The sequence below is a fragment of the Podarcis erhardii genome (assembly GCF_964252035.2).
Source record: "Podarcis erhardii genome assembly, chromosome: 1".
Lineage (NCBI taxonomy): Eukaryota > Metazoa > Chordata > Lepidosauria > Squamata > Lacertidae > Podarcis > Podarcis erhardii.
The window spans coordinates 40,444,220-40,472,052 of record NC_138497.1 but is presented as its reverse complement, the minus strand read 5'-3'; the positions used below and the strand labels follow the sequence as shown (position 1 = coordinate 40,472,052).

General features: G+C 39.0%; 1 protein-coding gene across 12 annotated transcripts in view; it reads left to right on the top strand.

Moving 5' to 3' along the window:
* The window catches only part of MEIS2 (Meis homeobox 2), a 228,574-nt gene that overhangs the window by 146,268 nt on the left and 54,473 nt on the right, over window positions 1-27,833 (top strand). The gene's annotated exons all lie outside the window — the stretch shown is intronic.

Genomic DNA, 27,833 nt, shown 5'->3' with positions numbered 1-27,833 from the left:
GAAGAAAAAGGTTCTACCATTTTATACTTTTTGATATGGTAGATTATTGTTATGGTGGTGTGTGAACCATCCCTCTTTTGTACATGGCTTAGTGTATAACTAAAGAAGGGGGGTAGCGGATTAAATAAAATGATCACAGTGGCCAAGAAATGATATAGGAATTACTTATCAAAATACTGGCCCAGGTTTTATCAGCAGCTTAATTTTGTTCAGTACATTCTCGAGGTGATGTTCAGATTAATTGAACTGACAGTTCTCTTTCAAAATTCAGAGAAAGTATTTGCACGGATTTCAGGCCTTATACAAACTTAATTACATGGAACTCCATTTTATCATTCTAATTCCATGTAGCAGAGGTTGTATTTACAAATGAGAAGTCTCTGCCTTTATTCACAGCTTTCCTTAATATATTTATCAAAGCAGGTTCATTTACAAAGTGCTCTATCTGTGGGATACAGGCAGGCAGACATTAACAAAGCTTTTAGGTTTATCAGGCTCGCTGCCTGATGAGCTACCCGAGGGTCAATTGATTTTGTGGTTCTGTGATTCATTTTTTTCTCATTTTTCTAGGATCACAATGAGAGACATGCTTGGAGAATTAGCCAGTTTGTCTGCCTTATCTGTCAGGCAATTTTTTTTTTCCCAGGGAAGTCAAGCTACTTAAATTGGCCACAGGAACTGCCGTTATCTGACTTTAATGCACCCTATAGTGTGGATAGCATTTCAATTACACCAGTAACCAAAGCTTAGCTGCAGCCCTTTTCATGCCTAGTGCTGTACAGAAAGTGATGTGCCTACCTACAGAAGCAGAAAATTGAGTTGCCTTGCTTCTGTCAGGGTGATTAATGCAGAAATAAACTGCTAACCTGAAAAGAAAGGGAGAAAGAAAGGATACAGAGACTTGAATTCAGTTTAATTCTGTTCTGAAGATTGGGACTAAGAACATTTAAAAATCCACTGTGGATTGAAAACTTGGGAGTCTATGCTGTTGTCTTAGCAGAAAGGAAAGAGTGCATGTTTGTGTTGACTTGATCCATGATTTAAATATGTACATTTGAATGCAGTACGTATATAATCTAAATATGCACACTGTACACATGAATGCATAACATATATTTATCTACAAGCATATTATAGATTATTATTACTGTTAATATGTCTGGCAAGTAGATATTATACTTGTCCTTCCAAGAGACTGCAGGTGTATATAAAAATCTTTTCTTCAAAGCAATATAAAATTTCAAAACTGTACTTAATAGCATGTTGCTACAGCATCAGTTGCAGACATATTTGTTCTATCCTGGGTGGGAGGGAAGGCAGGGTGGTTACAGCAATGAGGAAAAGAATGAAGACAATCCTGGACAGATTTCATCACTTAGTTTCTGTCTTCATTATAAACTTGTTCTCCTCCCAGTTCCTTTGATTCTGCAAACCTGTCCCTGTCACCTATGCATTTGATGTAGACATCAGACACTGAAAGGGTAGAACAGCCTTTAACTTACAAAGAGCTATTTCTAGTCAGGAGGCTGAGGAAGCTTCTTCGTAATGGGTGTTCTTGCAAGGTCATGCATCCAGGTTCCAGGCCAGCTCTAAAGCTAGGAAGAACGGGCCAGCTTGCTTTATCTGGTAGATCTGGGGGTACAATAAAAGGGCAGCAGATTGTCTGTTATTTTGTTTATTGCTATAGTTTTGTCATTATTGGGGAAACCATTCTTATTTTTCGCCTCAGGCACAAAAGTGTATTGGGCCAACTCTGCCTTATCTGTGAACTCTTTTCTTTTACTGCTTAAACACTTGGCACAAAAAGCTAAGTCATTTTGAGTATGATGTCTGTTACGTTTTTGAACTCCAAAAGGAGGATGTGCCTCACTAAAAGAGTGTGCTTATCATTTGTCTACTGGTTTCAACAGGCGAAGTCCATCTCTTTACATGGCTTAGAATTATTTCCCTGAAACAGTGGCTTAAACATTTTCATATCTTGCGACAGTGGCATGGTAAGGTAAAGGTAAAGGGACCCCTGACCGTTAGGTCCAGTCGTGGCCGACTCTAGGGTTGCGGCACTCATCTCGCTTTATTGGCCGAGGAAGCTGGCGTACAGCTTCTGGGTCATGTGGCCAGCATGACTAAGCCGCTTCTAGCGAACCAGAGTAGTGCACGGAAATGCCGTTTACCTTCCCGCCGGAGCGATAACTATTTATCTACTTGCACTTTGACGTGCTTTCTAACTGCCAGGTTGGCAGGAGCAGGGACCGAGCAACGGGAGCTCACCCCGTTGCAGGGATTCGACCTTGTGATCGGCAAGTCCTAGGCTCTGAGGTTTAACCCACAGTGTCACCCACGTCCCAAATGAAGCAGTAAGGGCACTATTGCACATGCAAGGCTGTTTGTGTGAAGTGGCTTCCTACACACCTTCATCAACTATTTTCCAGGGGTTTATACAGTGGTACCTCGGTTTATGAACTTAATCTGTTCCAGAAGTCCATTCTTAAACTGGAACCGTTCTTAAACCAAGGTGCGCTTTCCCTAATGAGGCCTCCTGCCACTGGTGCCCTTCCACTGTTCGGATTCCGTTCTTAGACCAAGGTAAAGTTTGCAAACTGGGACACTACTTCCGGTTTTGCGGAGTTCATAAACTGAATCGTTTGTAAGCAGGACTGTTCTTAAACCGAGGTACCACTGTTCTGCCATGATTGAAATCACAATGGGATGTGTGATTTCAAGCAGCTGCCATGTAATTATTGTTACATCTAATGCAGGCCTAAGTTGCAGTTTCTGGAAACATGAGCTTAGGTGTAGTTTGCAATGCACAAACATAACAACAATGCAGATTTAGGAGCCTTATCACATGACAGGAGATGCAAAAGTGGACAACCATCAGGTGCAAAAGTAACTTGATGCCAGGTTATCACCAAACATGTTTTGAATGTACAGTCCTTCCTCAGGGAAAGTAGTTCCAAGAGTTGAACTGATAGGAAAGCAGCCCTTTGCTAAAATCTCCTTTTCATATTAAGGACGATTGGTCTTACCTGAATAGTAGATTTATTAGGTGGATGATAGAGGTTTTTTCTCCTGCTTGAGTCTTGTGCAAGAGGAAGAGCCCAATCTGAATACTTCATCATCCACCGTAATAAATATGCTTCTGCATCTTACACACCATTCAGACCTCAAGTTATTAAGAGATATATTGCCTTAGCCACTTTCAAGCACAGTTCTGCACTATGTATTTGTATCTTTGTAAGCTGTATAATTTAATGTACACAGATGTAAACTGAAAGTGAATATATGTGTACCTGTGCATATTGTACAAACTAATTTAACTGAATGGTCTGAAATACATATTAGGTATCAGAATATATAAATATTAGGTAAGCAGGAGCTGTACATATACCGGTAAGTTTAGCATATGGAATTACATATAGTCTAACTATGCGCTATAATTTCAAATAGCAGCTTAGACAATAGAGATGTGTGCATCAGTGCAACATATGAAAAGGTGTAAATATGATGATTCCCTTAATTTTGGGGAAAATGTTAGTACCTATTCATAGTGATCAGCAAGCACATAGGTCAGGAACTGATTTAGGCAGAAACTGTCCTGTTGAGTTCAATAACTATTTTAATAGATATCTGTTGACAGTATGTATCATTAAGAAAATTTGTCTAATTTGGGTCTACAGAGGAAGGAATGTTTCAAAGATTGAACATTGCTGAGAAAAGGTTCTTAGCTTTAAACAGCTGAGTGGTTCATTAATTTCAACTATCCTTGTGTTTTAATTACATTGCTGAGCCCTAAATAACCAAGAGAAGAGACAATGCTAGCAGGAAGGATATAGTTGTGAAAAGATAAGGAACTTGAACTGTAAATATAATATAGTGAACAATTATTTTCTGTAGTGCAATCTCATTACTGTAAGAATATTTTGCATAAGTCTTTTCATATAGATCTGTCCACATCATGTACAAAAGATTCAAGACTTTTAATGAGTTGAGAATAGAGATTTTAAATTACTTTGCTGACCTCTTTAGTAATAGTTTGATGTTAGGGAAATAATTAATTGAGGATTCTAGTGAAAACACAAAACCAAGTCTAATGGAAGTAATGTTTTGCTTGAACAGTTTTTGAACAGCCTTAAATCTTATGTGACTTCAGGTCCAATTTTGGGATAGATACAGCCTTGGTAGCTCAGGTGGGTGTTTATGCCAGGGAATGTGGTGGTGGGAGAGATTGTGTGACCTTTTCGGTTGTCCTAGACCTCTAAACAACTTCTGATTGCCACCAACCATGGTATACCTTTGAAACTTTTGCCTGGGTTGGAATTGAGAAGCACAGTGTGCAGTGGTTCCAATCCTTTTTGGAGAACCAGTCTCAGAAGGTGGTGTTGGGACATTTCTGTGGTGCACAGTGTCATCAATTTTCAGATAACACATATTACTACCTGACTTTTCTGTCTGCTTATCTCTTGGAGGCTTTTGAATCAGTGCCTGGAATTAGTACTGGGTTGGGTAAGGGCGAGCAAACTAAAACTTTTTTCGGACAAAACGGAGGTGCTGAGAGTGGAGGGAATCAATTGCTCTTACTAAAGGTGTTCCAGTGGTGTTAGATGGGGTTGTACTCCCCATGGAGCATCAAGTTCACAGATTGAGTGGGCTCTTGGACTAACTGGGGAAGCCCAAGTAGCTATGTTGGTCAGATATGCTTTTTTCCCAGCTTTGGCTGGTACACCAGCTGTGACCCTTTCTGGGGAGAACACAGCTTCCTATGATCATTCATGTGCTAGTGACTTCCAGGCAAAAGTACTGTAATGCTTTCTGTGTCAGACTGCCTTTGATGTTTGGAAACTTTAAGTGGTAAAAAATGTTGCTCCCTAGCTACTGGTTAAGGCCAGATGGTCAGAACTCATCACACTAATATTATACTACTTGCAGTGGTTGCCAGTGCTTTTTCAGATGCAATTCACAGTACAGTTAATGATCTTTAAAGTCCTTAATGATTTGGAAACAGGTTGTATTAAGAGCTGCCTCCCTGCATATCTATCCATCCTTTATGTTATATTTTGGAGACCCTGTTGAGATGCCAACCTATAGCAAAACTCTTAGGCTGGTGGGCACACAGATGCCTTTTCACCAGTGGCCCCCAATAATGAAACCCGATTCTAAGTGAGATCAGGCAACCCCCCCCCTATTAATTTTAAATGAGCATTAAAAACTCATTAGATGCTGTTTTTCAGAGCTAGGTGACGTGCATTTTTACATTGAACTAGTTATTGTAGTTGTTTTGCCTAAAACGTGATTCAAATGCCTAATAGATTCATAAATAATAAATAAATGTACTGTGGAAATACTACAATTTTCTTTTACATATTTTACCCTTATAATATCTATTGGTTTTGTTCAGGGCTATTTTTCAGCCAGAACTCATTGAAACTCAGTTCTGGCACCTCTCAGGCAGATGCCATTGCCATTATAAGAGAACAAGGGAGCTGTTCAAGGTGCATTCCAGCACCTCTTTTTCTAGAAAAATGGCACAGGTTTTGTCCGTTCTTCACTATTTTGTCTTTATAATATGAAGTTTAAACGATGCTACATTATAGGAATCTGCGTTATATTGAGTCAGAGCATTGGTCCATCTAGCTCAATATTGTCTACATTGACTGGCAACAGTTCCCCAGGATTTCAGGCAGGAGTCTCTCTGGGAGGTCCTGGGGATTGAATCATAGAATCATCATAGAATCATAGAGTTGGAAGAGACCCTGAGGGCCCTCTAGTCCAACCCCCTGCAATGCAGGAATCTCAGCTAAAGTATCCACGACAGATGGCCATCCAACCTCTGCTTAAAAACCTCCAAAGAAGGAGAGTCCACAGCCATCTGAGGAAGACTGTTCCACTGTTGAACAGCTCTTTACTTTCAGAAAGTTTTTCTGAATGTTTAGTTCGAGTCCCCTTTCTTGTAACTTGAAGCCATTCGTTTGAGTCCAACCCTCCGGAACAGGAAGAAACAATCTTGTTCCCTCTTCCATGTGACAGCCTTTATGATATTTGAAGATGGCTGTCATATCTCCTCTCAGTGTCCTCGTATCCAGGCTAAACAAACCCAACTCCTTCAGGTGTTCCTTGTAAGGCTTGGTTTCCAGACCTTTGGTCATCTTGGTTGCCCTCCTGTGCACAGGTTCCAGTTTGTCAACATCCTTCTTAAATTGTGGTATCCAGAGTTGGACACAGTATTTTAGGTGTGGTCTGACCAAGACAGAACCTGGGACCTTCTGCTCTATCACAAAGTTATGACCTTACCCTGAATTATATTGCCAATTATATTGGCACTTATATTAAACAAATGATACTAAAGTGATATTCTGGGGTTTGGACAAAGTTTTTTAGGTGCTCCATGGCCTGTGCATACTGTATGTAGCTTGCTGTTGTTTTTATCTTGCTCTTTTCTCAGTGGTTCACTGATTTCAATGGTAGGTAACTAGAGTCACTTAATGGGCCACGTCTAGGCCTCCAAGCAATCTCTTCCCCTCATCTCTGGTTGCTAGTCCTTTACTGCTGCCAAGTTACATCAGATGACCTTTGTGTTCGTTATTACAGGTGAAAAATGGGGGGATATATTGCTGCAGATGTATGTAGAGAAGACTCTGAATCATAAAGTTTGGAGCTTAGCACTAGTCACTGCAAGTAAGTCCAAAGAAAAAGGTTTTTGCAACACTTCCAAAAGATATTCAAGCTTGGGCTGAAGGAAGGGAGCCTGGCCACATTGAGTGAGAGGATAGCAGGTTTTTCATGTCTTTGATACAGTCTCTACTGAGGTGTTGGCCAATTTGAAGTGGCAATAAATTGATTTATTTGTTTGTTTAATATTATGCACAGTGCATTATTCCTGAAATGCACAGGAAAAAATTATAGACCACTAAACATAACCAAATATCATAGTGATGTACAACAACAATGCAATACAACAAATAGAAACAATTTTCCAAAGAGGCATCCAAGCCAATACTAGATCAAAGAGCTTTCCTCCCATCAGTGCAGCAACACAGTTGTATACAACACTGTCTTTAAAGTGCTCCATATTTATCTCATTATTTATACTGGTTCAGTCATCCATCATTAGTTATCCTATTCATATGCATCAGTCTTCAAACACAGTTGGGGCTTTACAATAAAGCGTTCATAATAGTTGCCTTGTTTTATCCATATAGCATCTGCCTGCTTTAGTGTTGCTTCCAACAGGGGCTAGTGAAATGTCCTTTGGTAAATTCACAATCAAGGCATGATGGTTCTGACCCATTCCTTGTTAGCTCACAGTGAGCCACATGCACTTTCATTTTTGGAGTTGTTTCACCTGCTGAAACATGTTTTTCCACCGCCTGAACTTGTGACATCTGTGTAAAGAAGGGAAGTACCAGTCCCACTGAGCACTGGCTAAGTTAAAAGACACATCATTCTGTCAGGGACATCAGGGAACATAAACTTATTATATCCTATTATAAAGTATTAAACAGGGCGGAGCACCATCAATGTTTTGAGGAAAATATGCCAAAGCCAAACACCAAACCCAGACTCCAGCCTTTGGGCATATTCTTAATGAGCAACTGCTTTACATAGACTTTCAGTTGCAACTACAATTTATTTAATTACATGTCTGGCCAAATGCATGTAAACCCTGTGGGTTTCAGTTCATGAAGAGGTTCATGAACTACACCATATAGTTGAGGAAAGCGCCTTTGGTAATTTCATTAGAAGTTACAATTTAAGCTTGATGGATATTATTTTTATATTTTTATATTTATTAAATTTGTTTACTACCTATTGGCTAAAGATCACAGGGTGGTTCACAACGGAAAAATACAAAAAATTGAACACAAAATACATAATAGAACAAAAACTAATCAATAACACCCCCTTCCAGAAACACTTATTATTTATTTGAATATCTTTTCATTGCATCTTCTGACCTAAGCAGCCACTATCTTTCCCTCAACAACTGATGGGTACTACTACTTCTATGGCTTTCAGTATAGAGGTGCAGAAGTTTAATCATCATTGGCTCATTTAAATTACACTTGTGTTTAGATTTATTTTTCTTCTTAATTTATACTCTTTCCTTGAATACAAATATTATCAGGGCAGCTAACAAGTTTACATTTCTTATGTTCCTATGGAAGCATAAGAACATCACAAAAGATTTATAGCTGAGAAAATAATATTTTTGCTTGCCTTTGAAAGAACATAAGACGTGAGCCTACTGGGAAGATCATTCCAAAGATGGAATGTTAAAGCCCAGATGGCTGTCTCCCCACCTGGCAAGCCCTATCATGGGGCATGTGAGGGAGGTCCCCCAAACCTGCTAGTGCACAGGCAGCTTAATGTGGGAGTACATGTTCGTTTCTGTACCCAAGTCCCAAGCCATGTAGGACCTTGTGCCTGCAGATATTTCCATTCCATAAAAACATTCACCTGACTTGTTTCATAAAGCATAGTATAATCTTACCTAAGCAGTAACCTTTTTTATAAGTTCAGTTTCTTGTCATCAGAGGCAGCTTTAAAATTGTCAATAGGTAATGATGATGAACCCATAATAGTGAAGCATCCAAATTTGTGTATGGGACACTCCTGCAGTTTCTTACACCCTGACTCCTGTACTTGGAAACAGGATGCTGAATCATAGTCATAATATAGAAGGGAGTATATATATATTTAAAAATATTTAGGATAGATATTTGTAATCTTCTCTGCGTCCAAAGATCCCAGAGTGGCATACATTAAACAACAATTTTACAACAAAGAAAACTAAAACACAAATAAATTAACTTCATCATAACATTCATTTACTAACCCATATAAAAATTCATGGATAGAAAAAAGCAAAATAAAAGTATTAACATGCTCTTCATCCATCCCCCGGAACTGGAGAAAGAGGCATGTCTTTGCCTGTCATCAGGATGAAAGCAACGTAGGGGCTTGACACACCACAGAATGGAGACAGTTGCAAAGATGTGGGACTACCACAAAGAAAACCCTGTTCCAGACCATGCTGCTACAAACGTTTTCAACAAGGGGACCATCAGTAGGGCTTTCTGTGAAAATCTGAATGAATGGGCAGCCTAGTATAGGATGAGATGCACTTTCAGATATTTGGGACCCAAGGTGTTAGGATTGAGTTGCAAGGTTAACTGTTAGCGTTTGAATGAAAAACAGTTGACTAGAGGGAATCTTACTTAAAATGCTGAGTAAATCAATTCATATATCTCCATTTGGGAGCTGCCTCTCTCTGTAAGAGGATGGGCTAATTTTTTGCGATCTGTGAATAAAGTGTGTGTGTGTGTGTGTGTGTGTGTGTGTGTTCAAACATAGTGCACGCCAAAGCAAAGTGTTCAAAACTAGGATACAAGGATACACATTGTAATGCTGGGAATTCAAAAGCAAACTGGGAATTGAGTGAAATAATTCTGTCCCAAACAGTAGTAAATGTACGGAAAAATTGGCCAATGAAGCAAGTAATCTAAGGCAGCTGGACACTTTTATCTCAGGGGAGAAGGGATTGAAGGATGAAGTGATAAACCAGGGATATAGCGATGACATATACTGGAAGGAAAAAGGCTTGTTGGGCCATGTGTGCTTTCCCAAGATCAGCAGGTTCTTACACCTCTCAATGTCATCAGGTGAATCATTGCCATATTTCTTCATAGCGTCAACATGTCTGAAGATTTTTTTATTTTTTTAAGCCTCAGGAACTGTATTTGCCTAGTTCTATGTGAGTGAGAAATGTGCTGGATGTACCAGGTTTGGATTATTTCAGTAGATTTAAATATAAGATCCCCCCCCCCGCCCAGTTTTCACATTATTCCTTTTTGTATTTGTTAGTGAAGATGAATCGAAATGCCATAGAAGCATCACTTCTTTGTTGTCTTGTTTTTTAACCATAAAAGTTACAGGAGTATTGTTATATTTGTAGCCACAAACAATGTAGTTAGACATGTAGGTAGACATGTATAGGATTGCATGTTTCTATTACTGTGTTCAGATTTATACAACTAAAAGTTGTATGTCAACTACTACTGTATTACCGATATTCACTGATTTAATGTCACAACAAGATGCGAAGGCAGCCCAGGTCTTGCTGATACCCTATGAAGTATGTTATATGAGTTAGGAGTGGGAGAGGATCAATTTAAGTGTAGGTGAACAACAGAAGAAGGCTGACTCCACCCCACAAATGAAGGAAGATTAAGCTCTTCCCACCCAGAGATTTGATGACAAAACCCAATTCTGCATTTGTGTCTACTGCCACCACATCTAATTTGGCCTTATATAAAAAAAGCATGTATTTCCTTGAGGTTAGAACAGGAAGCAGAAATACAGTCAGTATCACTGCTATATTTTAGAATTGGGTATCATGAATGTTGAAGGGGGCAGATTTGTACAATGCCTATTGTGGCTCTAAAATTACTGAGTTTGACATGTGCTTGTTACTTCTAATCACCAGTTTTGTAAACAGTGACCCCTAGTTAAAGAAGTACTTTTTATAGAATTTTGGGTTCACTCTGACACTGTGCAAGCAGTTTGGCAACATGGGTGTTTCAGAAGTAAACAGAGGAACGTTAATGGATACCAGCAAAAATGTAACTTAAGCCCTTATGTTTAACTGTACTGACCCATTTGTTTATGTCTTGTCATTTGACCATGTAAAGACATCTGAAATAAGTTTTTCCACAACACTACTATAGAATGCTTTGAACTGTTGTCATGTTTAGTTTCAATTACTAATTGTTTATAATGAAGTGCCAAAAACAAGTTATTCAAACGGAAATTTCACAGTAACGTGAACATGTTTAAAGTCAGAACAACGTACAGTATAGTAGTCATTTCCTTTCATTTTCTATTTGATTTATTTTATTATTATTTCATTTATATTCTACCTTTTATCTGAAGATCACAGGGTGGTTCAATCAAGTTACCTGCAGTCTAGCACCAAACTTGAATGTCATTTTTTAATATAATCTTGGCTGTGTTATTGTTTAAAGGCACATATGCCTCATTACTGTTGCTTTCAATGCTGCTTGGATATACTGTACATAACTGTGCAGGATTGCAGCTCTTATTAGAATAGGCTTTCCTTTCCTTTCCTCCTAATGTTTTGGATTTTCTAGATGAGCCCCTCCCAGTATCCAAGAGTAGAATAACAAATCAAAATTTGGGCACAGGTTGCTTTTTCAGTACATCAGTATGCAAGGTTTGTAATATAGTGCAAGTTTGCTCAGTTCCCTGCATTTCAATCCCTTGGCAGATTTAGCATTTATGTGAAACTCACTCTATAGAAATCTTGTTGCAATCAAGAACTGTGTATTATACTGGTATCGTGTGTTCTATTAAAACCATGTGTTGCCTATATTTTGCCCAATTTTCTTTCTATGCTAAATTTTATTTCAAAGGAAACCTTTGGCTTACCTAGGGCTGCCAGATGTCCCTTATTTTAAGGACATCTCTTATTTTGAAGCACTGTCCTTGATTCCAAAATATAGCACTTTGTAGATGATAATGGGTGCCTATTATTTTCAAAACTGAATAGCTTCCTAGCACTCCACGGAACAGACATTACAAATTCACAGTATCTTTCTCCCCCACCCCCAGCCCCCTTTTAATTGTTGATTTGGCAACACAAGGCTCACCAGCCATTCATTTTCACATGAAAAATACTAAGGCCAATTGGATTTGTTTTATTAAAAAACCAGATGTGTCTGCTTTCGACCAACACTTTATGGGTAGAGAACAGAGCTGAAACCCATACCACTAATTCAAGAATACTTACTTGAAGTCAATGAAATTACTCCAAAGTTAACATTTTGCTTCAGGTTCAAGAGGGACAAAACACAGTGTATCTTCACATCACATGTAATTCACTTTTGTAGTTTCCAACTACAGGGTGTGGTTATGATCGTTTAGTTCTATAAGAGTGGTAGCAAATATAGTGTTATGAATTTGTGGGTGCCAGACTTTTAACTCCTGGACCCAGCAAATATTAAAATATAAGCCACATTAAACTAGGCTGGCTTCCTGATGAAGTAATCGCCGGGGGAGATAGGCCATTAAAAGAGGACAAAGTGAAGGGTGATGACCCATTAAGAAAGCCATTAAGGGGGCAAAGACTCTGTGCCATACAAAAATGGAGGGGCCCTTCCTCCAGCTCTGAGTCAGGTAGAAGACAAAAAGACATTTTTTGGAGAAGATTAGAAAGTTTAGGATGGGGCTTTTGCAGTGATGTTACAGGCTGTAAATTACAGCAAGCTGGAGAGGTCGGAGCCACGTTTTGGAGCATGTTGGATTTCTGTTCAAATCCAAGACTTCAGATTTTAGAGAAGCCAGACCCTCTTGGAGTGTAATGCTGGGAACCCCCTCCATTGTAGGCTCAGATTGTATATATATGTGTAAATAGACCATAGCCACCACAGTCTCCACTGTGTCTCATTTTCCTAAAAGAAACTCAGACCCTGGGTAAAGCGCGCCTGGAACCCCTGAAGTCCTGCACTGTTCAAAGATTGGGGTGACATGCAACAATAGGAAGTTCCAACAAGTGAAGTTTTATTAGCATAAAAATGAAACAGAGAAAAAAAACCTTAATTATGTATTTGTTTTATTTACATTTGGGTTAAAATGATATCCCCACTTTCCCACCAAATCAAGATTTTTGGTAATGCCTGTTTTAAGTTTTCTATACTTTCCTCCATCCTTGCATGCTTATGGTTTGTAGATGTTGTATCTGTCCGTTGTGTAGATTCATCTCATATTTCCACTTGTCTTCATTTTATCAGGGCAGAACATAATTGAGGCTGACACTTTCAAAGGCCCTACCTTTTGGTATTCTTTTATAATAGAACTTCTTAGAACCCTGGACATTTAAACTGGAAAAGCATCTGGATTTTGCCACATCTCCAAGGATTTCGTCCCTTGTAAGAAGTGGGAACTATTCCATCTTAATGATTTATAATGATTTAGGCTCAAGACACCACCCTCCTTTTTACTGCAATAGCTAATGAATTAATGTAGGAAGTTGGTGGTTCTTCTTCATCTCTGCTCCAGATTGTCTATTGAAGTACAGTGCAGTGGTACCTCGGGTTAAGTACTTAATTCGTTCTGGAGGTCCGTTCTTAACCTGAAACTGTTCTTAACCTGAAGCACCACTTTAGCTAATGGGGCCTCCCGCTGCCACCGCACCTCCGGAGCATGATTTCTGTTCTCATCCTGAAGCAAAGTTCTTAACCCGAGGTACTATTTCTGGGTTAGCCGAGTCTGTAACCTGAAGCATCTGTAACCTGAAGCATATGTAACCCGAGGTACCACTGTATAACAATTTAGTTTATCTTTCATTCTTTCTTTAAGTCAAAAGCAGCTTTCTTTGGAGCATGAAAATTGGCGGTATTAGGTTCAAATAGCTTTATTCTATATTCATTTGAAAACTTTCCAGTACATTCTGTTCTCTGATATTGTTGATGTTAATGAACTACATCTACTCTTTGAATTGTTAAGATTATTCAGTATTTTTTTATCAAATAAATGCATTAGCATTTCTGGAACAATTACAAGCTGAAGTTCTGAAAGATTCCCCTTGAGTCTAATTTTGAATTCACATACTAGTTCATATGAACTTCTCATTGAATGCGTTTAGCCTATCTGCAGATAAGGAAAAGTGGCTAGAAGAATTTCTTATACTCTAAATATGTTGGCTTTTTCCTGTTAGCAAAAATGGATTTAAGTACAGTATGAATTTCCTTTGTTTCTTGGTATAAAGTTTTAAAGTTAGCACTGCTCCATTTCAATAGAAATAATGTAGTTCAATAGAAACAATGAAATAATGCAAGAATAAAAACAGTAAAGTTTTCTTCACCTTCCTCACTGCTGTAGTTATAAACCACCTGTTTCTTGTGTTGCACATGATGCTCTTTGTTGCAAATTCTTGCAAACTTGTTCAGACTTTTGCACTTGTTGCAGCAGCTTCCATCTAGTGCACATGGCATAGGCCTATTATTATTATTATTATTATTATTCTTCAAACCTTTTGCAACTATCTTATACTTGCAGCTCAGCTCACTTGAATCATTTGGAAGCTCTCTGCTCTAGGCTGTCTCTGTGTTGCTTTATTTGTTAATGAACTTGTAATCTTGTCTACTTCTACTGCATCTGCTTTCTCATCTTTTACAGTCTGCTCTGTGTTACTGCAGAAACTTGGCAGAAGTTTATATATTCTTGAGGGCCTTTTCAAAGGGGAATTCAGGATCTTCCAGTAGAGTTTCCCTGAGCATGTATCTGATATAAAGTACAATTTGGACTCTTATCACAGACTCTGTCAGCTCTCCATAATTGCAAGTCTGACTCAGCAAGTTGAGGTCAGTCACAGATGTATAAATAGTTTCTCTCTCTCTCTCTCTCTCTCTCTCTCTCTCTCTCTCTCTCTCCATATATATATATATATCACTGCATTTTGGAATGCAGTACTCTTCAAACTTTTTCATCGCTATATTATAATTTTGATGCTATCTTTATGAAGCTACAGAGCCACCTGCCCATAATATTCAAAAAGATGGATCTAATGGCATCTAGAAGAAGCTGGAGGTTTGTTTAAATTTCTTCCAGTGTTTAGCTGCCGTGTTGGATGATAGCTTTAACACTTTTGAATCATACAATTGTGGAGGTGGAAGGGATTTTGAAGGTCATGTAGTGCTGCAGCGCAGGAATCTCAACTAGATCATACATGAGAAGACCATCCAAGATCTGCTTAAAATCCTCCAAGGAAGGAGAGTCCAGCACCTCTCATGGGAGTCTGATCCACTGTTAAACAGCTCTTACTGTCAGAAAGATCTTCCTGATGTTTAGTCAGAATCCATTGGTTTGGGTCCTACCCCCAGAGCAGGAGAAAACGAGCTTGTCCCATCCTCCATGTGGCAGCCTATAGATATTTAAAGATGGCTATCATATCTTCTCTCAGTCTTCTCTTTACCAGGCTAAACATACCCAATTCCCTCAACTGTTCCTCATAAGGCTTGATTTCCAGACCCTTCCTCTGCACACATTCCAGCTTATCAATATCCTTCTTAAATTTGTGGTGCCCAGAACTGGACACCATACTCCAGGTGTGTTCTGGCCAAGACAGAATATAGCGGGACTATGACTTCCTTTGATCTGGACACTATGCTTCTGTTGATGCAGTCTGGAATATCATTAGCTTTTTTTGCTGCTGCATCTCACTGTTGACTCTACTAAGATCTCTAGATCCTTTCTGCATGTACTATTGGCAATCCAGGTGTCCCCATCCCCTTATATTTGTGCAGCTAGTTCTTCCTGCCTAAGTGTAGAACCTTACATTTGTCCCTACTGAAATCTACTTTGTTAGTTTGGGCCCGGTTCTCCAAACTATTAATGTCATATCGTATCCCGATTCTGTCTTTAGCAACCTCTCAGTTTGGTGTCATCTGCAAATTTGATAAGCACTCCCTCAATACTTTCATCCAAATTGTTTATTGAACGAGTTATTGAACAGCAATGGGCTCAGGACAGAATCCTGTGGCACCCCACTTGTCACTTTTTCCCTAGATGATGAGGAACCATTAAGTGATCATTCTTTGGGTTTGGTCAGTCAACCAGCTACAAATCTACCTAACAGTTATTTCATCCAGTCCACATTTCTCTGCAAGAATATCATGGGGAACTTTGTCAAAGACCTTACTGAAATAAATATATGCTACGTCCACAGCATTTCCCTGATTCCCACCCCCCACCCCAACAAAAAAGATAGAAAAGAGATTCCTCTGTCATGACTTGTTTTTGAGAAACCCATGCTGGGTCTTAGTAATCACAGCATCCTTTTCTAAGTACTCACAGACCGACTTTATCTGCTCTAGGACCTTTCCTTTCCAGTTATTGATGCCAAGCTCACTGGTCGATAGTTACCTGGGTCTTCTTGTTCCCCCTTTCTGAAGATGGGGACAACAGTTGCTTGTATCCAGTCTGCAGAGACCTCACCTATTCCCCAAGAATTCTCAAAGATTTTAGACAGAGGCTCTGAGATTACATCCGCATACTCCTTTAGTACCCCCTGGGTGCAGCTCATCAGGCTCTGGAGATTTGAATTCATTTAAAGTAGCTAGATGTTCCCTTACTAGAAAATACACATAGATATGAAAAATTTAGAGAGAACTATTTCATAGTCTGGATAGATAATTTCCTGGTTCACAATTAAATAAAAATGTTAAGTGCCCCAGGGATAAAAATGAGAATTGCGTGTAGAAATCCAAGATTTAATGTAGCTGAAATTGAGCACCGATTTGTCCACCCTATCTCCCTCCCTGGCTGCCCCTCTCTCACAAACAGTATAGCATGCTCAGTGGAAATGGGATGCTGCTGAATAAAAGAGAAAATTGGGGCTTTTCAGTATAAGTAAAGGCTTAGGACCAGTCAGAATACAGCATCTGTACAATATTTATGTGCAGCAATAAGACATCAACAGTTGACCTGTTAATCCCAAAAAACCAAATCAACCCTAACTTGAGGAATTAGCTGATGTCATGAAAGTTAATCTCTCCCTGAATTTGTTGAACTGCTACCCAAAATGATAGGCATAATCAACATCTCACATTTATGTGGCATAGAATTATAATAAATTTAATATAAGTATATGATTAGTATTAGGGCTGAGTCAAAATGGTAAGACTTATTTCATGAAATCTTTAACACATTCACCCATGTAAGCAATCTTGGGGGGGGGGGCATATGAACAGGGGTGAAAATATTCACCTCCTTTAAAGTGCAATGTGAAATGACCTCCCCGGCCAGGTGATATACAGTACATAACACGATCTTCTGCCTCTTTTGGCAGGCACTTTGTCAAAAAATGGAAATAATCACAATTTCACTTTGAAAGCTGATTCCCCTCTCCTCCTTTAGGGCCACTGCTGATATGGAAAATGTTGCCATAAGTTCCCCTGAAAAAGTCCATTTCACTGTGAAAACTCACAAAAATTCAGCACAGCCCTAATTTATTTCTTGTTAGCATCCATCTGTCTATAGAGACGAGTACAGGAGAGACATGTTTTGTTGCAGATAGGGCAGATGAATTTAGTCCTTAATGCAGTAGCTGAACAGGAAAGCTTTAGGCCTGTTTTGGCTGGTGCATGTTGCAGTGTTCTGTCCCTGGGTATCTAACAAATCTGTTTGGGGATCCTGTGCTTTACTAAAAAGCATGTGGAACAAAATGGCCAAAATTCATAGCCAGACAGTTGTTTGGGCCATGTATTGAGACACGTGACATTAGTGTCGTGTTTGCTGCAAGTTTCATTTCCTGTTTCATTGTTTTATATTGTGATTATAGAAGAAAGCATTTTTCAAAGCTTTCAGTATGACTCACATTCCTCTGTTGCTGACTTTTCATTCCAGCTCAGGCTTGCTGGTTTGTCCTAGCCCTTGTCAGAGGTCTTTTCTTGTTCTCAGGCATATGACTGAAAAGGCAGGCAAGGATTTTTTTTTTACCTTGCAAAGTAAACATTGGTGAGATATTAAATTAGCCATGTACTTCCAGACATATCTTATCTTCTGGAGTCATTGCTGTAAACTGAGGTTTCATTTTGTATGTTGACCTCTTGAATAGCAAACTTCCTTGAAACACAAAGATAAGCGGGGGGGGGGGGGGTTAGGGGATAAAAAAAATGAACAGCAATGATTAAGGGAGTGGGTGGTAGAGTGGATTAGCACACTAGTCTTTTTGCCTCTTAAGAACTGTATTTAAATCTGGCTCAGAGTTGACAAGTGGGGGGGGGGGGAATCAACTTAACGATCTTATGATCTAAAAAGAAGCATTGACCCTTACTTTCTATCTAAGAGTGGAGATGCCTGTTGAACGATTCCATTTTTTATTCTCCAAAGCAATTAAATACAGCATGCTGTAGATCTGGATTCTGATAACAGCAGCAAGTAACTAGGATTTTACATATATGACTATGGAGGGATAAAGCCTTTAGTTTCCCCCTCAAATATCTTTAAAATAATTGGAATCTAGAAAGTAATTTATATCGCATCAAAATCCAGCTGTTTAATTTTTTAATCTCAGCATGTTGTAAATAATTGGAAGGCATGATTGTTGGTAAATGTTAGTCAAATATTTGCAACAGAAAACTTCAATCTTTTAATTAGAAAAGCTTTGTAAGATGTTCTGCACTTTGAGAATGCATTATTGTTATCATTTTTATATCTTATCATATATTATTTCTGTATAAATTATAAGGTTTGGTTCACTTTCCTTCATCACCAGACCATTGCTGGGATATTTCTTGCCTTATACAGGGTGAGTCCTTTAAAAGAGGCCCCGTGGTTACAGAGTACACATGTTCCACGGGGCCTTTTAAAAGACTCGCCCTGTAGAATGCTGCTAAAATGCTTAGATTTAAACTAGTAAGTACCGGGTAATTGGTTCAAACCTCACTTCTGCCATGGCTTAACTAGGTGACTTTGGGCAAGCCCCACATTTTCAGCCCTTAGCACCTCACCACCTTAAAAAAATATGGAGAAATTATAATGACCTGCTTCATAGGTAAGAATTCCAAGCAAGATAATACATTGCAAAGCAATTTGAACACTCTGCTGCTAAAGTGATTTGTCCCAAGGGCTGCTTTTGCTGTTGGCCAACCCTTTAAGGGCTGCATGCAGGTGGTATGTGAAGCTAAAAGCAAAAATGGGCACAGCCAAAGTATGCATTGTCAAGAATACATTCATAGGCACATGGACATATTCAGGCAGGCAGGCAGACACACACACACACACACACACACACACACACACACACAGGAGGGTACACTTACATTCAGCTAGGGAAGCAGGCACACATCCAGGGACACACATCCAGTGCCTAACCCATGCCCCCTCCCCGCCTCCTCTTGCCGCTGCTGCAACTCCATGATGATCAGCCAAGATATGGGGAGGAGGATTTTTCCTTCCCATCACAATACAGATACAGCACTTTCCTTGTTCTTCAGAGAGCAGAGAGTGTGGGAGGAAATCGTAAGCATTGTATAATAATTTTTGCAGGGCAGCCTCCTCCCACACAAAGCTGCCTGTCAGCTGCATTCATTTTCAGAGGGCTTTCTCTCCATTCCACCACTAGGAGAGTAACATTTGGCTAGGATATATATGACATGACTTTCTTGGTTGCAGCATCCTAACTGCAGAATTCCCTCCAAAGAGTGGATCAGTTGGCAACCAAAGTGATAATCTTTAGGCAGGCAGTTAAGATTTCCATATTCCACCAGGCTTTTTATTTATTTTAATTCCTACTTATTTGAGGGTTTGCTTTGTCTTATTTTAATGCTTATAACTTCATTTTAATGGAAGCTTAAAGTTGTAAAATGCCTGCAAGGCCCTTTTGAGGACTAAAAGGAAATATGTAAATTATTTTATGCATATGTAGTAATAGTAGAATAAACAGAATTACAGAGTGCATGCTTACTTATAGAGGAGACAGATGCATATGTGTTGCCTCAGAGCAGTATGGATCATTTTGTATTAGTAGCTCAGCTGAAAAGTTTTAATTTAAATCTGCACTTTTCAATAGTTTGATTCAAAGTCTGCCAGCGTACAGCACTGTACATTTATTTAAAAAGTAGCTACTTTTGTTCAGAAGCCCCTGGGTGGATTGGGGTCACTTGTGTACTTGCAAAAGGAAATAAATGTAAGAATCCCCTAAAGTTAACACTGGTGATATTATCATGCTGATATTATCATGCTGATATTAACATTTTGGTGGGAAAGAAAACAACATATAAAATACTCCTATGGTCTAAGTAAAAAAGGTTAATCCCCAATAGCTGTACAGGTAATTTTATGTGCTAAAGTTGCTAAAGCAGCACTGATAAATCAGGAACAATCAATGTGTAAAATAATTAATACTAGAATGTGGTAAGTGACTCATTAAATTCCTTTGTTAGGTTATGTAACCCTATCATTACAAAGGATATGAACCACGTGCCTTAGTATGCATGTATTCTAAGATGTGCTCCCTGTTGCACTCATTCACATTATTGGCTTCTGACATTAAATAAGATCTGGGCATGATTTATGGAATAGTCTTTTGACAAGAGCTGGAATCTGAGCTGGTGCAGCTTTTACTGGTGTTCAGGACTGTATTCATTATCTCCTGGTGTAATGCAAGTATTACATTTAGTCAACTGAATTATGTGGAGTTCTGTGAGATTCTGTCTCATTCCCTGTAGTCATTGTTCCACTCATAATAAAATTATCCTATCAATTTGCCACAAGAGGAATACAGGACTTCACTAAATTATAGCCATGTGTGCTTTTTGCTATACATGAAGTGATACCAACTTAACAGAAATAATAATAAAGCCCTACTCTCTGTTTTTAAATTATCTTTAGAGAAAAGTGAAATTAGAAGATGGAAGGTATTTCTGAATTTTATGCATTGAAAAGGCTGCTTTTCTAATTAAAAGAAATTGTATTTTTATCTTGCAAGAAAAAATTTAAAGAATGGGGAAGGCACTAAATAATATGTCAAAATGACATCTGGCCTCCCTTATGACTGATTAGTTTGAGAGATTCACTATTTGAGGTGGAAGCTCCGTTTTGTTTCTCCTCCCATCCACCCCCACCTTTGCGTCCCTCACTCTTGGCTGGAAATGGTGATATTATACGCAGACAACAAAATGCCCTATTCTGACAGCTAAAAGCTGAAGCTGAGCCATCTATGTGGCTTAGCGGCACTCTTGAGTACTGCCACACTCAAGACCTGGTCTTGGGGAGTGGCCTCAGGGCACTCGTTTTATAAGCCTTTGATGCTCCAATGTGTCACAAAGGTGATGTGCTTTGACTCCAGGCAGCTGTGATGACTGATGGCTCATCATTCTCTAAGCGCCTCCTGATGGCTGAATTATGAAGCAGGGGTCTTCAGGGAACCTCTGGAAGAGTAATATGTAGACATGAGGCTACGCACTAAAGGGAAGGCATAGGGACACAATCCAGTGAAGGACAGACATGCCTAAATATAATTGAAAACAATATGACCTACACACAATATATATACTATTTAAGCCCCATTGATTTTAGTGAGACTTGCATATGCTTACCTTTCTCTGGATGATTTCTACTGAGTCAGAAAGAGGGGATGTGACCACAGTACAATAACATTCAGTTTTTTTAGATTCTATTAGGTGCTGAACAGTTAAGCAAACTATTAAAGCATCATACTCCCAGTGTAAATGGGACCATTAGGGAACAGGGTGTGATTTAATAATCTTATATAATAATGTCACACACATCTGTGAGTCTGTCTGACCATTAATCTCCTCCTCCTGAACTGTTTTGCCATTGCTGGTAGTACAAATATCATCTGAAAACTGAGAGGGAGTAGAAGGTCATAGAATATACTTTATAGGGAAACCTACAATCTTTCACCAGATTGAGAGCCCTTTCCCCCTTGGAAAAGAAATTGTGAAGAGCTCCAAAAGACCTCTTCAAACTGAGTGAATGGGCAGTAAAATGGCAAATGCAATTCACTGTAAACAAGTGCAACATGTAAATGTTTGGACACAAAATCTTAATTTCACATAAATGCTTATTTGGTAAGAACTGCAGTGACAGACAAGGAACAAGACCTTGTGGTTGTAGTGGCTGGCCTGTTGAAGATGTGGACTCAGGTTGCAGTGGCTGTGAAAAAGGCAAATTCTGTGCTAAAACTGTCAATATCAGTGTCGTTACACAAATCTACAGTGCAGCTGCATTTGGAATATTGTGCACAGTTCTGGTCATCTCAACTCGAAAAGGATATTGTTGAGTTGGGAAATGTTCAGAAAAGGGCAACCCATCAAGAGGATGGAGGATTTTAATTCCCTACAGAGGAAGTTTGCATCATTTGGGACTTCTTAGTTTAGAGAAAAGGCAAGTTATAGAAGTTTATAAAATTGTACATGGCATGGAGAAAGTGAGTAGGGAAAAGCTTTCCCCCTCTCTCATAACACTAGAACTCATGTACATCCAATTAAGCTGAATGTTGAAAGATTCAGAACAGATAAAAGAATGTACTTCTACATGCAACACACAAACTATGGAGCTTATTCCCATGGGAAACTGTGAGGGGCAACAACCTAAATGGCTTTAAAAGAAGATTAGACAAATTCAGAGGGGAGAGGGCTATTGATAGCAAGTAGCCATATTAGCTATGTTCTGCTTCCACAGTCGGAGACAGCAACATTTCTAAATACCAGTTGCTGGAAACCACAGGAGGGGATAGTGCTCTTGTGCTCAAATCCTGCTTGCACAGGCATCTGGTTAGCCACTGTGAGAACAGGGATGCGCCACCCCTGTAGGTGGGCCATTGGCCTGATCCAGCAGGATCTTCTTATGCTCTTAACTACATGTGAAATTGACATCAGCTGCCAATATGCCAATCCCTACATTTACAGTACTTCAGATCTACTTGTATAGCTAGCAACCAATACACCTCACAAAGACTGTCATGCTTAAGAGGTCCCAAGTAAAGCCATGACAAAATGTGGACACACAGAGCTGAGGAACAACAAGAACAGATGCTGTCTAGAAACACAACTGAATGACCATGCAAAACATGGTAAAGTAGGAACAGAGACAGGGATGAAACAGGGACCAAGAGAAGAAAGGTTATGTCAGCTGGAAAAGGGAGATGACGTTGGCATAACCTTTCTTGTCTTGATTTAGTGTTTGATTTAGTGTTACATGTCAATGCACACTCATAGTTTATTTGTAGTGAACAGTCTTTCATTACTGCTCATGGTTTCTTTAGACAAACCATTTAATGCTAAGCCAAATCATGCCAGAGACTTAGGGCAGCAGCAGGACCGGGGAAGGAGTGAAGGGGTGGCAATTTTCAGTTTGAGTACCTGTGCTCTTGCTTGTTCACACTAAGCCATTATTTGGCTTAGAATATCATAGCTAGCATTAGCAGTGTAAACCAGGCCTTGATGTTAATGTGCAGCACAATAGTTCAGGAAGTTGTACAGTTGACTAGCTCCCTGCAGCAGTTAGATTTATAAAGGGTAAGTAAAAAAAACCACCACATAACCTTTTTTATTTACGTCCACTTTTGGTTGAAGAGTTTGGTTAGATTTTAAATTGTTATTACACTTTATGTTAAACTGTTTTAGAAGTTAGACACTGCTGTTATTTTTAAATGTTTTTTTATGGTTGTATCCCACCTTGGGAAAACTTAATGGCTTCAACAGTGGCTTAGAAATCCTTGAAACAATTAACTAACTAACTAACTAACTAACTAACTTTTACTGTTGTCAGATTCTAATGGTGATACTCCTTGTCAGAGGATTGTTTGTGCATAAAAGTTAGTGTATAAAAACCATGAAGGAAATATTATGGAAAGCAAGTCTTTGTTATTTGTATTCATAGCTTCCTATTTGTCCCAGGAAAACAAAGTCTGCTATGTGTCATTGAATAATAGTTTTTACAAAATTATTAAGAATTAAATACTGTAGAGCCCCCATATTCTGGAACTCAGCTAAAATTCCTGATTATCTGGAATTCTAACACAACACTTTGCCTATGCAGAAGAATGCTAATGCAAAATGGAATGTTGGCCCTAGAGCATTCAAGGAGATTTTCTTATTCTTCTTATGAGGGAATATTTAAGGGGTATGAGAGGAGTGGTGGTGGATGGGCTAGATAAAGCCATCTGTAGGAAACATTTGGAACAGCTTTCTACATTCTGAATAATTTTGCCGGACTTAGATACCATTGGTACATCATTTTATTTTTAAAAATTGTTAAGATCATAACACATTATAAAATTTAGCCCTTTAATCCACATATGTTCCCATTGTTCCATCTATATATTATAAACATTTTTTGCCCATTTAATCATATATTCTTTAGCTTGTTCTTCTTGCATTTCACATTTCAACAAAAGTTTACACATTTTCACAATAATATGTTCATCATCCGTACACAATTGTATTTCAAAGTCTGTCTTTTTTGTTCTCTATCAAAAGTCTTTTTAGTCAACTTAAATCTCTCTGCTAGTTGTAATGAGTTGTAAATGAGAAATGAGTTGTAAATGAGAAAACCACTCGAAAATATTACCTTCCACTGTTAGGAAAACATTGGTTCTGAGGAGAGAGGAAGTATCACATAGGTGTTCTGGATGAGTGTTTTAGGCATAGCAGGCAGCAAGGGAGAAGGGGAAGAGTTATTTAAGGGGCCAGATGATTGAGCTGGAAGAGTAAACTGCACAGGCAGGAATTTATTGGGACATGAGACTGAAGAAAGCAAACTCAAGAAGGGCTTTAAAGTTAAGGGCAATGGGTTTATGCTGCTTGTGGGAGTACATAAGAATCCACTGCGGGGAGTGTATCTTGTCTGAATAGCAAAAGAGATGCATATTTGTGGCAACAATATTGATAGAGGTCAGAGGGCTAGTGAGCCTTGCCTTTTCCTTCCCACAAATAGATTTTGAAAAGCACTATCATAATGCAAAAGCTATCTGTGGATAGGATTGCACCCTTAAAGCTATGAGCACAGGTCCATTCATGCACTGGAGTTTCCATTGCTTCTTGCAGCAGCCATTTGTGTTTGCTGAAAAGCCGCTCTTCAGGGTTTTGGGACACTCCAGAATATCATGTGATGCAGCATGAGGGATGGAATGATTTGAAAATCAGACCTTTGTGCATGTGGAAGTGGTTTTTTTTGGAATCAAACCATTGTCAGAAAAGTGGTCCACCATATTCCAGTGTACTGTCACACAAACTGTACTTTGCATGCTTTCAATTATCCCACTGGTTTAAAACCTCCAATACATCCACCTGATGTACATATATGGATGTGTTTGTAGAGTCCCCACTTGATCTTGCCATTATGTGAGTAGCTGCTGGAAGCTTCAGTGCTGTTTGCCTATGAACTTTCTGCACTGTAACGAGATCTCCACCCCTCCAAATAAGGTAATGATGTAAATGTCATGATGCAAATTAATACTATATAATGCTAGTGTATACATTTTTCCAGATGTTGCTAGATAATGATGTACACAATTTTGGGGGAGGGGATAGCAAATTATAGTATCGATGTGCATTATTTGACTTATTTACACCATTTTGGCAAATAACTTTACATTTTTCTGGCTGAGAAACCTTTGTACACCAGTGGTAACCTAGTTCTTCACTATAGTTATTTGACATAAGGTTGGTAGTGAATAAAAAAACCTATCAACCATGGTTTAATTCAGGATGCAGCCTTGTGTATAATAAAGACCTAACTTGTCAAAATAATATGCCTGGTACTTTATTAAGCATTAGCAGAAGCTTAAGGATTAGTAATGAGAAAGGTAGTATGCTGGTGTTCCATAATGAACCCTATATTTTGGGAGATAGATTAAGGATCGTGTTGGTACACTAGCCAGCATAGTGCTCAGCTGATTCCCTGGCCATGTTGCTATTGCTGTATGGGAGCCTGATCCAGTCTCACTGACAAATGGAGCAGAGAAGAAGCAATTTCTCAGCATGTATACCAAGAGCAATGTTTTGGTGTCTTGCAATTTGGTGACCATCATGATTACTCCAAGGAACTCGGGGTAAAAAGCATAGAGGGTGAGACTTATACACTTATTCTTATTCCTATATACTGTATACAGTACACGGTCAATATATTACCTTCAAAAGTCATGGCTGCTCTCCTTTGTCCTTATCTAACGGGAAAACAATTAAAGGTGGTCTGTTACTATGTGCCATGGAACTGGTAACCTCCTACTCAACTTGATGGCCTGTTTTAACCATCTTGTACTTAACTGTGTTGATGGCTTGTTATATTTAACTGTTTTTATGACAATTGACTGCTGCTCCCAGACATTCTCTCCTACTGATTTACAGCTGACCTGAAACTGAGGTTGTGGGAGACCAGGCGACTAAAACAGACATGGAACTCAACCTACACAGAAGCTAATTCATTGCAGCACAGATTTTGCAGTTAATTGAAAGTGTGCCTTGGTTTTAGAGTGAGAGAAAACTATTTCTTATCTGTTGTATATTCCGAACGCTGTCCTTCATAGCTGCTTTCAGTTGGTGAATGACATCATATATTAACCATTGTGACAAAATAGGCCTGCTTCGCATTTTTGTTACCATATTTACTCAAATCTAATGCTCACCCTTTTTGGCTAAATCACGTTGCAAAAATTAAGGTGCGCATTAGATTCGATAGCACATTTACATTCGCTTTTACAACCACTTTTTTTGGTTTCAAGGTTCTGAAAATTGAGGTGCATGCTAGATTCGATGGTGTATTAGACTTGAGTAAATACAGTACATTTGAACTGAAAGCTGCTATTTTAAATGTTGATTTGGGATATGGAGGATCACTCTTGTTCTGTTTGCTTGGATCAGTTCCAGTTGATATTACTCACCAGCGTAGAAGTGTTAAGAGTAATGTAAGGATGCATGCCCACTTTTGTTGGCAGAAGGGGATTCTTTGCTGGCTGGTGTTTTCCAGTTCCCAAGAGACATGTTTGGCAAAAACTTTCCATTCCTGAGAACTCTTACTGAATACTCATTGTGCAAGTACATATTGATACTCTCACTGTTCTGGTCCCTTTTCACTGTTTCACTGAGCATGATGGCTTCTTTGATTAACATTGAATAGAGAGTGAAAGGGAAACTTGTGTCCTTTTGGTTTGGATCTTATGTTGGCTTTTGATATTCTGTTGCTGGTCACAAGGTGTTGGTATCCTGAATATATTCTTTCATGTATTTGGCTTATTTTTGTGAGGTGGGGCTTTTCATTGGGATCTTCCTTCTGAGTTCCTCTGAGGTTTCATCTTACTTGCTTTCTGGTTAAAATGTATTCGGAGGTGGGTTAGCTCATCTATAATTTGGTATCAAGGATGTCATTGCTGTCTGGTTGTGATGAGAGGAAGAATGTGGTTTTTTAAAAAAATGATTGCACAAAAGACTGAGTAATAGTGGCCAGCAAATTATTCGGCCATTACTAGTGAACTGTAGTGTTGGGGTACTAGTTTCCAAGCTTAGGTCCTGATAGGCACTCTGGAAGTCTGCTTCGAGTTGACTAGAAGCACTTTTATCAATCCCATCTAATGCAAGGCTGTAATGGTATCTTTGAAGATACTTCATGCCAAAGTTTTGTAATAAATGGTGCATGGAATCGCCCCTGATAACTGTTCTGGGACTACCTGAGTTGCCGAACACAGAATCCCATCTTTTGATGTGCTGTAACAGCTTTTTGAGAACGCACATACCAATACTTCAACACCTTCTTACTATAGCCTTCTGTCTACAATATAAGGTTGTGTTTTGATTTTCAAAGCCCTAGGTGTCTTGAATCCTGCATAACTAGTAGACTGCCTACTTCTACAAATCCTACCAATATCTGATCCAAGAGTGCTAATTTCATACATCAAGGCACCTGGAGCAGTTTCATAGTGGCTGAGAAAGCTCAGCTTTGAAATTTCCTTTCTCTGTAAGTGTGCCAATGTTCAAGCCACAGTATCTTTTGGAAGATCTTTGTACTGGGGCTAGTTTGAGCTAAGACAAAAGGTATGGGATTAGCATAAATTTGTTTTGGTATGATTTTAATCTATGTTATATATGTTGGAGGGATTTGAATGTGTTGTTTCCTGTTAAAAGCCTTGGGAATGGGGCGTGAAATAATCTCCTTTGCTCATACAAACAGTTAATATGAGGGCTTCATGAATATGACAGAGATTTATAAACTGTCAGAAATCCCGCCCTCCCTGCCCCCCACACATATGAGTGAGCTTCCTTTCTCATATATTGAAGTATTGAAGCTAGGGGTGT